Genomic DNA, 15599 nt, shown 5'->3' on the forward strand with positions numbered 1-15599 from the left:
GAACCTTGGGGCACGCCGAAAGGCGTTCATTTTTATCAATGCTCTTTGAACACCGATGACATTGAGACAGAATTACAATGATTATATTTACGCTTTTATGTTCATCTTTACAGAAATACATGTACAGTCAAACTATAATGATCATCATGACAGTGGGAGTGTTGGTGACATTGACATGTGTAGTGTGGATTGAGTGCACGTGCGTATGTGGGTGTGTATGTTGACAACATGTGCATATAAATAGTGGTGGGGTAGTCATATCTGCCTAAGTGTACGACACTTCATTAAATATATTTTCACTCTGAAAACAATTTGGTCAGAATGGCTGGATTAAACATTCAGATAGATCCAGCTATCATTCAACACACTACTTAATTGACTATTTTTCAGAATTCTAGTTGGCTGTGTGTGTGGGTGTGTGTGTGTTTTACAAGAACAGAGTACAACTCTTATAAGAAAACAAAGGGAATTTCAGTTTATGCTTTTACATGGAGCAATATATACAAAAGAGCATTTGATGAGATTTGGTTTCGTGGGAGATAATTATTGTTCGTTTGGTTGTACAAAAACTGAATCGTACTTTCATATACTCATGGATTGCATAAAAGTTAAACCTCTTTGGCAATTTTGTATTGATCATTTTTGTTTAGCTGAATTAAGAACTTTGAATTGGAGGGAAATATTCTTAGGGTTACCTGGAAATTCTTGTAGAATTAAATGTGTCAATTCTGTTATTCTTTTTATTAAATATGCAATTTTTAATTCCAGAGCTGAAGGCCGGGTACCGTCATTTATTAAAATACACAAATATATAACGGGTTGTATAGAAGAAGAAAGACGCCTGGCAACGAAGTCAGGCAAGTTAAGTTTACATTTGCAGAAATGGGATGAACTGAAGGTGAAAAGGGATTTGAATGTGAACAGGTGGGATGTGTCTAGTGTGGTGCGAGTGTGAATCCTGGTGTGTATGTTGATGTTTTTTTTTTTTTTTTTTTCTTTTTACTAGTTCTTTTCAATTTCCCCTTCTCTTGTATCAATATGATTTGCAGGGTTTTTTTTTTTTTCTTTCTGTATCCTATTGCGCCAAAATGTTAAATGTTCATTATGCAGATTTGTATATATTATGTTTGTTTACGTATGCGTGGTATGTGCATGTGTGTATGGGTGTTAAGGTGGGTGTGTATGTGTGTATAATTATGTAAAGTTATGTTGAAGCTTGATTTAAAATGGGATGCAATGATAATACATTTAGGTTGATTTCTGTTTTCCTGCAAATCATTTATATAGCCATTTAACATTAATTATTATTGAAATACATAGAGGGTTGGGGACTCAGTTGAGTTATTTTTTTTTTCAGATATAAAAGTATAATTTTAAGGAGTTTCATTCCGTCCTTATTTGCTTCAGTTCTTGGTAAATATATATGTACTTTTTTTGCATATCCTTGTTGATATGAAATGAAGATTTGTATTTTGTTTTGTATTCATCTGCAGTTTATGTAATTCATTTGAATGAAATCCTTAATAAAAACATATTGAAAAAAAAAAAAAACAGAACACAGTCGTTTCTGGCCAGAATACAGTACGCTCATTCATTGATGATTATTTATGTCCGCTTAACTATCTTTAGGGCAATCCCATAAAATGATAACCTTTTTGTCCGTCTGACCCCCTTTTTCTTAAGTCCTACCTTACTTCATATAAACTGACCAAGTCATGGTCATTTGCGACATTAAAGACTGTCAACAGAACATGAAATCAGAGACAGAAAATTTCATGAAGGTCCCACATGTATAAGGTCGGACGTACATACTTTATGGAATTGCACTGCACAGACACCATGAACACTGGTGTTGATTTAACACCAGCCCGGAATATATATATATCCACACCAGAGATGTGTTCAACTACACCAGTTTGGTTTCGGTCTAACACCAGACAGGTGTTTATACAACACCACTTAGTATCGAAACAGCATGGGTTTGATTCCAAACTGGTGTTGTTTCAATACTTCTCTTGTGGGGACATATGATATAGATTCCCGGCTGGTGTTAAATCAACAACGAAGTTTTTGCAGGGTGCCCTTTAGTATTTATGACCTTTAACTACAATATATTTCTAAATGTCCAACTACTTTCAATCTTCAAAAATGAATGTTTGACACGTGGAACTTTCTTTCTCTTCTTATCTATTCATATATACATTGCATTTTTGTCTTCTCTTATTCTTTCATGCTTCTTCTCTCGTCTTTTTGTATATTGTTTCTTTCCATAGCCCTTTAATTTTAAATTGAAGTTTTTACTTCTTTGTATATATAATGGTCAACGATTTTATGTATGAAATCTTGTTTTGACTAAATGAATTAGAAATCGTATTTAATCTCAGAGCCGGGTCTCAGAGGCATTAAATCTTCTGCAAGCTCTGCTTCTTTTTTTAGTGTCTCATCCCCATGGATTCTACATCATGTGTAATCAAGCTATTGATTTTGTATATGTACGTACGATTTATTGCTAATTAACTTCAATTGTTTAATGTACATTTTCATTTTTTTTAATATTGCATAATTTAACTTGACACATGAGAAATAAACACCCTTGAAGTACTGAACTGAATATCGATCGGAGCAAATGCCGTAACGAGCCGGAAAATTTTGAAGGGCCCAGACCGTGTGTATAGGGCAAATTTTCTATTAAAAAATGCTGCTAGAGCGAAGAGGGAGAGCGAAAAAATGAATCCTATATTTTTCATAGATTGAAAAAAATATATATGAAGAAAATATGATATTTGCCGTTTTTTACTATTTCCTATTCTCTCTATTGTTTGTTTCTTGGACGAGAAAATCAAAAGTCTGCATTTCACCAGTGATGTTACTACATGAACAGCCTGAAATTCTGAATGAACATGCGATACTTATCTGGAAGACATTCCTGAGATTCCCGAAACATTATGGAATGTCGTCTGGAACTCTGGATCATGCATGTTGTCAGACGGCAGTTTACGCAATTTCCTAATGATTCGTGACAACTCAAAGGTCCATATCACCAGCGTTCCTGAAGAGGGAAAGCGGGGGGAGCCGGGTAGGGGCAGATGGTATGGCTGGAGGGACAGTTTCTTTTGAAAAAACGTTCATTACTTTTTTTTTTGCTTGTCAGCAAGGTTTGCCTCTCCATGCCTTCGTGGCGAGGTTACGCCACTAGTCTGCGTTCTTTCTATCATAAATAATTATCCTTTAGACTTTAAGAAATTAGAGGACGGGGTTTCGATAACAGATTGATCACAAAGCTAAATCATCAGTGGAGGTTTCGTGGACGAGTGGTCTAAGGCCCTTGTTTGGAGATCCGATTATCTAGGATCGATTCTCGACACGGCACTTATGCCCTTGAGGAAGGCATTTCATTTACACTGCTGTTTTATCGTCGTCAAATTAAGTGGAAAATGTTATATGCATTTATGAATACCAACCAATATGCGGACTTAAATAAAAGAATTAGTCATATAATAGCCTCTCATTCTATTGAAATAGCCCTGGGTAAAACAACATGGGCGGGACGACGAAGGTGAAAGCAAATAGGGATATTATTTCAAATGACTATTAGTTATCGGTAGGAAAAGGAAAACCTTCTGCTCCTTCCGTTCTCAAAAAAAAATATAATAAAATAAAATGAACAAAAAATTACCAAGGCATAATTTCCATGATTAATACTACAAACTGATATCCCTACCTATATGGGTTTGCACTCAGTTTAATTGATTAAATAACCTGGCATGTGTTTAAAGCATGTAGGCCCTAAAATTTGTTCTTGTATCTTCATTAATCGAGTATTGGCTTCCGCCATTTCTTTCAGCTTTGACACAATCTTACTTTCTCAATAAGAAACAGAGGCATTAAGGGCTATGTATAACATAAACTTCCTGGTAGGGTATTATGGAATTGAAACTCAGTTATTGTGTTCAATTTCGATTTCATGATTTGAACTATTGTTTGCATGACTCAGTAAGCAATGTTATAAACAAATAATTCTTCAATAAACATTTTCCAGTTTCTTCTCTTTACTCATATGGATCTATGCTCGCAGGTCTACACATCCAGACATCTTAAACGTTAAATAATGCACCATAAACGAAATTCAGTTGCCTGCAAATAATTGCTCCCCCCCCCCCATCCCACCGCCGCTTTACTGACTACTGATGTGGGGGAAACGAAAGAAGACGCCGGAGGAAGGGGAGGGAGGGGTGGGCAGAAGGGTCACATTATTTATATCAAACATCATGATGATTGTTTAGCCTTCAATACTGCTTTCTCATGCTCGTGCTGCTGTCAAAGTTTCAGGCGCCATGATGAGTTCCAAAACCAATTAATGATGATGTAGACATTCAGTCGAACATTAAAGGAGATACTGCCGCGGTGAAAATATAAGATGGCTTTAAACTCATGTAGTAGTATGAAGGGAGGGGAACCTCATGATAAATATGTAAATCACATAAAACAACGGAGATGGTATTTCTAATTCACCGGTACATTGTAAACAGATGTACGAAATATTACAATGAGTATCTAAGTAGTGATTTTTGCGATCTCCTACTTTTTGCATTGTATGTTTTATTTTATTATCATATATATTGTAAAAAAAATATTCATGTCAAGTGAATAAAGGTTGCTAATTAATTCAAATTAATCGATTTTCAATAATATGATTTTTTCCCCTCCAAGATTGTTAAGATTGCAAGAATATGAATGACTAATGATTTGATGTACAAGACTGCTTTGATTTACTTTGCTGCATATTTTACCATATCATCCATTTTAATATTCATTTCATGTAAGACTTCATAATAGGAAAGGGAGAGGGACATCGTGGCATACTCACTACCTTTTCACCACATGCCCCCCCCCCAAAAAAAAAATGCTACACTAATAAGAAACTTTATTAATGTATCTCTCATCTAACTTTATCAAAATTCAGCGTTGTCTTGGTTTAATTTTGCCCGTTCCATTCAATGAATATCAATCGAAGCGTCAATGAAGAACATAGTCATTACATAAATGATTCTAAATAGGGTGATTCATATCGCTTAAGTCTTTATACATGTATAATTTATTATTTTTTTTAATCTATACAATGATTTTATACTGTAAATAAATCCAAACCATTTCCTTATTACTGCTGTAACTTTAAAGATATTCATGCATGCATGCCGCACATTGACTCCTAGGTAGAACATGAAATGAAGCAGTTATTTTGGGCGCAGTCTTTGACGGGACCCATCACATGCGACGGGGTCACGCCGGGAGACAATTCTTCCAAACATCAAGTCCTAATGCCCGCTCATAATGGCAACATAATGACAGTTTCACCGTCACGCAGGGAGGTCGAATTCCCGCTCATTCCAAAACAACAGTTCGATTACTCACTCATCATCATTGTGGACAGGGACATGGTGGCTCAGTGGTAGAGGCGTAAGCCTCATGAATGGGAGGTCGTGGGCTCGATCCCCAGCCGAGTCACACCAAACTGTCGAACATGCCAAAGACTAACAAAGATATGACCTTTGTAGACTTGATCTACGTTTGCTGGAATCAAACGAATATGTGAGCGTTAAAAATTACTCGCATGTGATGCGTAACATTTAATTATTGATGAACTTTGGATTTAAGACCATGTTTGAAGTACACGAAAATTAGGGAGAGGGTTGGCATAATTGAAATGGGAGAATAGAGTAGGCCTAGGGCACATTCAAACCCAGCAGGCTTAGTACAATAGATCAAAAGGTTGAGCACTTTGAAGAGATCAAAATACGGTTGTTACAATGGAAAGAATGACCAGTGAATTTAAAAGGCGCGAAGGGAAAGGACGTTTCTTATTCTTGCTGTTGACCCCATTCCGTAGCAGTTGCGACAGTAGGGATCTTTTGATCCGCGACGTACGGAGGATTTAGGAACAGAGAAAATATATTGTCAAATACCCTCCATGACAAAAAACAACCAAGAAGTTTTTATCGGAAACTGGTGAATCAAAACAGCAGTTTTGTCCTTGACTCTGGACAAACGACATATTTGTCATTTTTCGTAAGCTCTGGAACTTAGGACGGAACTGTTGTTCAGGTGTACCAATTATCGACAAAGACCTGCCAGCTGTTCTTTGTAATTTGGAAGGCATTTCCAATACATTTTCTGTGTTCTTGAAACCTAGGAACATCGCAGAGCGAAAATTCCCTAATCAAAGGCTTGCCCAACATATAAATTCAATTATCTACACAACCCTGCACTTGCAAGCATGGAGGCGGGCAAGGCCAAAACACCCGGCCAGAAATTCCTCAAGTGTTAACGGTCACTCGGCGTACAAGTTCAGCTGAGACTCCTACTGGGTTTGCATTGTAGACACGACCCCTGGAGCTTCGGGGACTGATCTCTGTTGCACCTCGGCGAGATTGTTTGCCCCCACCGCTGGCCTGGTCATTCCTCATTAAAGCCTCTTGTGTCTGTTATATCCTTAGGGCTCCCTGCTCGTATGAAGTAGAAATCATGTCATCCTATTAATGTAAGACAACAACTGATGCTGTGTTTCCATTAAAGGGTGGAAACAAGTCTATTAACCCTAGTAATAGCAGTCCCCTCGAGGTTTGACCAACGTTATTAGATTACATGGCACGCGTTTCCGCATCGGAAATAATACAATCTAGAATTAATTTAACTCCATGTTTATCATAATTCTGCAATGTGATTTCTTGTATCGAACATTGTAATGAATGTTGTATTACAATATTGTTTAAAAAAAATAGGGGAAAACTAAGTCTCCGTTGAAATCGTGTAAAAACTGAACAATGATACAAAGACAGCAACAAAAAACAATCAAGAAGTGATAAATGATAAAAGGTAATAGATACATATCAATATGATATAATTTATTGACACAATCTATCATCATTGCCAGATGAATCATCGAACACAAACGAAATGTTGATATACATTTCACAGACATAACTTATATAGAATTACTTCTATGGACCGTATCCGGACATCTACCCCCTGGACATCCACCCCCCGGACATCCACCACCCGGACATCCACCCCCCGGACATCCACCCCCTTAGGACATCTACCCCCTAGGACAAGTACCCCCCAGGACATCTACCCCCCCGGACAAGTACCCCCCGGACAAGTACCCCCCGGACATCTACCCCCCGGACATCTACCCCCCGGACATCTACCCCCCGGACATCTACCCCCCGGACATCTACCCCCCGGACAAGTACCCCCCCGAACATCTACCCCCGGACAAGTACCCCCCGGACATCTACCCCCCCCCCCTCGCGGACATTTACCCCCCGTATCCAAAATATCCGTGAGTAGATGCCCAGGGGTAGCCTGTCTGGGGGGGGGGGTAAATGTCCGGGGGGTAGATGTCCGGGGGGTAGATGTCCGGGGGGTAAATGTCCGGGGGGTAGATGTCCGGGGGGTAAATGTCCGGGGGGTAGATGTCCGGGGGGTAGATGTCCGGGGGGTACTTGTCCGGGGGGTAGATGTCCGGGGGGTAGATGTCCTAGGGGGTACTTGTCCTAGGGGGTAGATGTCCTAAGGGGGTGGATGTCCGGGGGGTGGATGTCCGGGTGGTAGATGTCCGGGGGTGGATGTCCAGGGGGTAGATGTCCTAGAATCCTATGGACACATCAATACAATGTTTTTTTTATTCAAGTTTAACTTACAGTTTGGTTTATAACGTTTAGTGTTATAATTGCATTTTCTAAAACATTGTATCAACTTTTAGTGTCATTTATCATTACACTATTCACCACGTTTCTACAGTAGTTTTCTTTTTCTTTCTTAATAATAATGATAATAATAACAATAATAATAGGCATTTATATGGCGCCATCTATCTAAAATATTATATTCCGAGGCGCACAAGAAGAAGAAAGAATGAGAAAGTTTAAATGAGTGTCAAAGTGCAAATAATTAAAACTGTTAGATTTGAAAGTCCCTAGTGATAATATATTTCTTAAAGTCCACAAGTCCACACTAGAAAAATGATGAATTGAATAAATAGAGAAAAAATCAAACTAGCACAAGGCTGAACATTTCATCAAAATCGGATGTAAAATAAGAAAGTTATGACATTTTAAAGTTTCGCTTAATTTCACAAAATAATTAGGCCTACATTCACATCCAGATCGGTGTGCAAATGAGGAGATTGTAGACATAATGTACATCATCCACTTACTTTTTCTTTCGTATTTTCATTACATGAATAATTTATGAAATAGTCTACTTTCACCTCATTGTCATGTGAAACGAAGTTTTATTCCTTCCTGGACATGTGTATATATCATTGTTTTGACATATTGTGGTTAAAAAAAGAAGGTCCTTATTGTCAAATCTGATAAAAAAATGAAATATTGTATCATTCAAACAATGAAAACAAAATAAATAGTGAATGAGGAACATCATCGACTCTCTCATTTGCATATAACGGAGTTGTGCATGCATATAACTATTTAAAATATCATCAGTTGGTCGACGGGGGCAGCAGTGTCGTCTCGTGGCTCTGGACCACAGGCGCGGATCCAGGGGGGTTGAGAAGCAAAATTGAAATTTGTAATGCAAAAATGCCCTCCTTTAAAATTGAGTACCTTTTTTTTTTTCAATTTTCCTTTTTTTTCATTAATTTGTGGTTGAAAACTTTTTTTTTTTGGGGGGGAAGGGGGGGGGGGGAGGGGGGGGGGTAGGCTTGTCTAAATTTTCCTCCGAAAATTTTGCCCCCCCCCCCCTTTTGGAAAATCCTGGATCCGCCCCTGCTGGACAACGACATATTTGCAATTGTTCGTCCGGTGTAAATCCTCGGATGATCTGCGCAGAACTTCAACTTAAAGACTTACGCATGCTCATATTCCTATTTTCTAAAGATAGTCACTTGTGCGGCGGTCCTGAAGCTGTCTCATGCAAAGAGGCCTAGACTTTACGGATAATTCTCGCATTCGTTGACTGTCATATTTTCTTTATCTTGGTTTTAATTTTTTAATATTAATTTTATTGATTTAACATCATTACTAATCTATTCAGTATCATCATTTTTCTGATCATTTTCATTACTATTTGATTTTCCTCCGGGGGGGGGGGGGGTAATTTTGTTTCACACTCGCACAATACCAAACAAAAAATCACTGGCCGTAAACAATAAAAGAATAAGGATGAGATTTTTGCATGATTACACCCGACCAGACGTAAGTTTATCATATTGTTTGTATAAGCCTGGGACTTGCTGCCAGTCAATATTATTCTGCCCGCTGAGACCGTTTAACCTTATAATTGACCTCATGCGAGCACCTGCATATTTACCGAAGATCATTATCTGACTCGGGATCTCAGGTGGAAATATCAGGCGAATTTTGCTTTCTACTGCATGAACCATGCTGTACTTGCCATTTCCATGATTTGCACTTCTTGGCGACGGTAGAAGTCCTGATGGGATGTTTGAGAGATTACGCATGCGTGACCTGACTGAGAGCGTGGAGCGGTCAAACCCAGTGTCGACGCTTTTGGGGGCCGAATGGGGGGGGGGGGGGGGTGGTGGCAGATCACGAGATTTGAATTTCTTCTGTCGAATACTTCGCATAACCTCTTGTTGATATTTGAGCCGTGATTGACGGTTATTTCTTACTTAATAACCGTCATTCCCGATAGACTTATTCATGAAAAGGGTATACTGCCCTCTCGCGTCGGGTACTCAAATACTGATGGAAAAAAGAAAAATCGGCTCCGGATCGGCGCCTATGGACACACCACCATAATAGTTGACAAGACAACACTGTCTAGATCAAGTCCATCTAAAAAACAACTTGATTTGTATAAATTAAACAAAACAAATGTAAAATAAAAGAAAAGAAAAAAAACTTCATCGAAATTACCGTTGAAGCATGAAGAGGGCAGTGAATATATAGGGAAAACAGTTACGTTGATAACTCAGTGGCCCTTTTTCAGCTGCGAGGGAAACACATCTAAAAATAAAATAAAAGCTGGAATCGATATTATTACAACTAATTATGAATCGAACAACAGCTTCTCCACCATCCAAACTTGATAAGGATAAAATATTTGACCTTTTTTCAACAAGGCCCCCCCCCCCCCCTCCCCCCAAAAAGTGACTTTCTCATTTTCATGATATATAATAATGACGTGATTTAAACTAAACTAAAATGTATCGCCATAAATTCTTATTTCACATGCGATTTCGATGACTTCTTGTTTCAAATTGTTCTGTTTTTATTCAAATTAAAAGGCTGTCGGAGTGAACTCGACCTTCAAGAATATAAAGAATAAGAAAGTGGTGTTTTATGACTGATATTTTATTCGTAACCATGTATACATTTCTAAAAAAGAATAGTTTTTAAAAAGATAGATAGGGATATTGACAAAAAAATGAAAATAACAAAATTATATCATATGGAAAATCAAATCAATTGCATGCGGCGCTAGAAGGTCAGCCCCCAAAGCAAGTAAGTGGAACAAAATTGACCCCCCCCCCAAAAAAAAAGAGAGAGAAAAAAATCCCTGACAAGGATTTAAAATTGAGGTGAAATAAAGAAAAAAAATATTTTATTAAAATAAATATAGTAAAATTCGCAGATTAGAACGCTAAAAATTAAATCGAAATCTGATTAAAAAAATAAATTTCGTAGTGTAACAATACTTTTTGAAAATAAATTATATGCATGACGTCATGAATATCGATTATGTGGGCTGATGATCAAGACCCTGAAAAGATGAAGGTCATTTTGTTTAAATTACACAATTTTTAAACATCTTCCAGAATCCAAGGGGTGCTGCCTTAGGAGAATAATACACTGCTGCTTCAGCACCCCCTGCACCCCCTCTTCCCAGGGCCATGCTGATGATGACATATCCCCACTTTAAGAATAAGTGAAGATATGACATCATCAGATTACTCGTTGCATATTCATGGAAACATGCATAAAATTGGTTCATCCAAATAATGCAAACCATTTAAATGTCATAACCTTGCTTTTCCCGGTTCGATTTTGATGGAATGAAAATGTCAGTGTTTTGTTTGTCCGACTTTCCTTTATCCATTCAAATCATATTGTTTCCAACCGGGAGTAACCCTTTAACTTAAGACTGATCTATTACGTGTTGTTTGCAATTGGAATTTGAAATAATTAGGATAACGACGATTAATTGTATCAACCAATCAGGATTGAAGTGAAGCGGTCATATCTAGGGGCTCGACATCTAGTGAATCAATCGGAGTGAGTCCACGTATATCCACTCCATCGCCCTGTGGGGAGACATAAGCGTGCAGTACTGCACTCCAGCGAGCGGATCTGTGGGATCATCGTTGCTTGTAGAGAAGGTTCCCGACTTAACCTGCATAAAAAAGAGAGATTTTTAAAAGCGACTTACCTGTGGAATCATGTAATAATTATATATTTTAATCAGTGGCGATACCGAAATTTTTGAAATGTAAAAGGGGGGACAAGTGGAGGGAGACAGAAATATTTTATTAGTGGCAGTTATAGGTTGATCACTCTACAACACATTCATTCTTTTTTTAATGAAAATCTATTCATTTATTTTTTCATCAATTCATACATTAATCTCTTGTAGATTTATTTTATCTATTTTATTTATTCGTTCATTTATTTTTTATCATTTTTGAGCGGGGGGGGGGGGCGAATTCCCCCCATTGCAACACAATTTTATCATGACTCCCTTCTGTGCATGGTTGGGGGGCTGAGACATTACCTAAAAATATAGTAGGGTAATAATAATATTTTGCATTTATATAGCGCTTAACACATCGGAACGACGTCTCTAAGCGCTTTACATGTATATTATTATTCCCGCATACAATGTCTGTACATTCTCCACTCCCTGGGGAGCATTCCAACAAGAGATCCAAGACTCATTTGCTAGGCATACAACATAGGCTTTCGCATCCTACCGGGTACCCATTTTAACACCTGGGTGGAGAGTGGCAAATTGTGGATTGACGTCTTGCCAAAGGACGCTAGGCCAAGGTGGGATTCGAACACACGACCCTCTGATTACAATGCGAGAGTCAGAACCGCTACACCACGGGTAAGAACATCAAAGGGAAGGGGGATTATTTATTCTCCAAATGAACTTAAATGACAAGGTAAAAAGTTCCCTTTTCGATTTGTAAAAAAAAACTGGGTCATCGTCAATTATTATTTACCTAGGTTTACCTCAACAATTATGCAAGTTCTTGATTTGTTTTATTTTATTTTGACCAATTGTATTGGTAGAAATTTTGATTATTTGTGTTTTGTTCCAGTGGCGGATCTCGAATTTAGGATTTCGGATTGAAGTCAGACAGGATGATGTTCCAGAGGGCACTTTTTCTTCTTAGATTTTCGGTCTATCAAAAAACCCAAAAAAAGTCATCACTCTAATTTCACGTTTACCCCCCTCCCTCCCCCCCCAAAAAACCTTCACGCCAGGAAGGGGGGGGGGGTGTGATTTCCTGTTTGCACATTGTCTGTTTGCAAGCAATGTTACATTTTGGTCTACGGGAGGGGGAGGGCAGTTCTGCCACGGTTTTGATCACAGTTGATGAACATTTTAATAGTAAGCATAAACAAATCCGTATGTATTATTACCTCAAGTTTACCATCGAGCAAGGTAGTAAATTCAAGAGCGCCATTGGTTTCCCAGTCTTGGAGCGATGAGAACTGGGTGTCCCCCGCGAACTCCATTGCGTACCCGCGTGTGTTGTAGCGATTTCTCACAACCTCCGGTGCAATGTTGAGGGCATATTCGAATGCCGCCTGGATGAAATGAAAGAAATTTTCAGACTAAAAGTACACGAAAAACAAGAGTATATTATGCATCCAGAACGGGAGGCACAATTAAAAGTTGATCAATTTCACTTGGGGGCGCTATTTGATTTTGACTTCGAAAAGCATCCTTTAGCACGTTTGTATGATGAAATCGAAGCTCTTTAAAGGTCAAGTCCACCCCAGAAAAATGTTGATTTAAATAAATAAAGAAGAATCAGACTACATGTACTGTACCATAATAAAAATTTCATCACAATCGGATGTAAAATAAGAAAGTTATATTTTCAAGTTCCACTTACTTTTCACAAAACAGTGATGTACTACTCAATGACATGCAAATGAGTCAGTCGATGATGTCCATCACTCACTATTTCTTTTATTTTCATTGTTTGAATTATACAATATTTCAGTTTTTGCAGATATGACAATAGTGGCCAACTTGACTGAACCATATGGTATCAAACAATGCTAATTCCACATGTTTAGGGAGGAATTAGTCATTGTTTCACTTGAAAATGAGGAGAAAATTAGAATATTTCATATTTCATACAGTAAAATACAAAAGAAATAGTGAGTGGATGACATCATCTCCTCATTTGCATACCGACCAGGAAAATGTTTTGTGAAATTTTTGTTGGGGTGGACTTGTTCTATAAATGGCCTCTTCAGAACTATGTAAACCAAGGTTTATTACTGCTATATCATTGTAGATATATTGTTCATGTACAGTTGCAGTTACCGCTGCGTGATATCACGAAATATATAAAGCTGAAAAACAATCACTCTGAACTTATCACGGATAAGCACGCGTGGGTAGAGTAATGTTATTGCTGGGGAAAAGGCCGACATGGAAGGCTAATTCCTCAGCAATTAAACAATTTCTCCCAGGATCCTTTGGTACATTTTGTAATTAGTACATAGCCTACCATCAGACACTTGGGTGAACATTCAATTGTACTCTGTGGGAACTCATTTTAAAAACTATTACCACAACTGGCAATAGTACATTTTCATCATGAAAGCACATACATGAATGAAATGAAATATGTCATTTTAACTGTATAATATTCAATACGTCTGGCCAGGAGACAGTGTACGTTGCATCACAGATGAAGACATCTAGTACAAAAATGGTCTTAATTCCACGATCACTGATCTTTTAGGAAACAAGCCCTATACTCTATTTTCGCCAGCGCTGTTTCACCTTACCTGAGGTTCAATTTCGCAACGACACGGGATAATTCATGTACATCAATCCAATTTAGTAGGGTATATGTCAGGCATGTCGGGAAGTACCTATCCTCCTTGTTACCTTGTAATTGTCTAATTATGCAGTCATTCTAAACTGTTTGGTTATTGTTGTTTTTATTTTATGAAGAATAATGACATTATAATGACATTATCATTGTACCATTCGTATTTCAATGACATAAGTAATACAACCCCTGCTTTTAATTTAGGTTTCACCCCCTTTTTTCTTTTCTTTTTATACTGAAACCCTTTAAGTTATCCAGCTTATTGTACTTAGTAATTCAATACTTCGTTACTTTTGTAGACATGTTTACTTCTTCAAACTTTATATTGTAATCCGATTATTATTTGTATATAATGTATGTGTTAGTATGAATTTAATTATAATTACTCTTTGTTACGAATTATACGTGGAAACAAGAGTGGGAAAAATAAATTCAAATTAAAATTAAAAATACCTATCGGTAAGCTTTGTATTATTCAGTTCGGAAGATATACCTGGTTAATCTCCTTGCAATCCGCCGGTTGGGCATAGACCACCTTTGGGATGACGCCATCAATTGCATCCTGGCTTTTCATTTTACCCGCTATTTCGTTGGCGGATTCCTTGATGCCAGACAGGTCGGCCATGTTTCTTGGGAATGTCACCATAGCTGTGGTTTGGATCAAGTCGGCCTGCACAGATGGTTTCGAATTATCGAATTCGGTTTTGTCTTCGTATCCGACGTTGATGATGTCGACCGGAGCTTGAACGTTTTCGAAACCGGCAACCATTTTCTATATAAAATTTATATGATACCAATAATTCATTTTAAAGCCAGCGTTGATAAACGAACATTGACGTGCATGTTCATACTCGAGTATCATTCCTTCTCAACTGTTTCAAATTTTTTAAGTTTTATTATCCTTCTTGAGCTTTTTTAACGAGTGCACACCTAGCTCCCGAGAATGCATATATATAATATCATTTCAATTAATTTGAATGCAGGATAAAAGAGCATTGTCGATGGCCTGCTCATAGGTACCGCAGCCAGGGATCGAACCCCGGACTGTCTATGTATAGTCAGGCGTCTTAGACCACTCGGCCACAGCACCTCCAACAATCGGATAATGATCGAATTTATTCGATCGAAATGTAAAGTACGGATTCTTGATTTATAGAATACTATGGTAGATAAGAAGATTTAACCCATTGCCTACTGGAACCAGATGATCCCTGCTCAAAGCCTATGGAAATTACATTAATCAACAGGTTAATTACCTGGGCAGTTATGAGCCATTGAGACGAGACACCGTTCCATTCCAGGTCCTTCACCATCGTAAGGGGCGCTATTTTAGCTGCTGTTGCTGCGTAGTGCGAGTTCAGGTTTTCATAAGACGTGCTTGATTCGAAGCCCATATTGTATTTCATAAATGAGTCGATGGGCTTAAAGAAAACATTTAAAGAGAGAGGGAAATAATTGCTGATTACAGCTAGTGTAGTAGGCAGAAAACAGTAACCTTGTGAGTACTAATGGTTCAAGAAATATAACA

The sequence above is a fragment of the Lytechinus pictus genome, chromosome 4 (genome assembly GCF_037042905.1).
Source record: "Lytechinus pictus isolate F3 Inbred chromosome 4, Lp3.0, whole genome shotgun sequence".
NCBI lineage: Eukaryota > Metazoa > Echinodermata > Echinoidea > Temnopleuroida > Toxopneustidae > Lytechinus > Lytechinus pictus.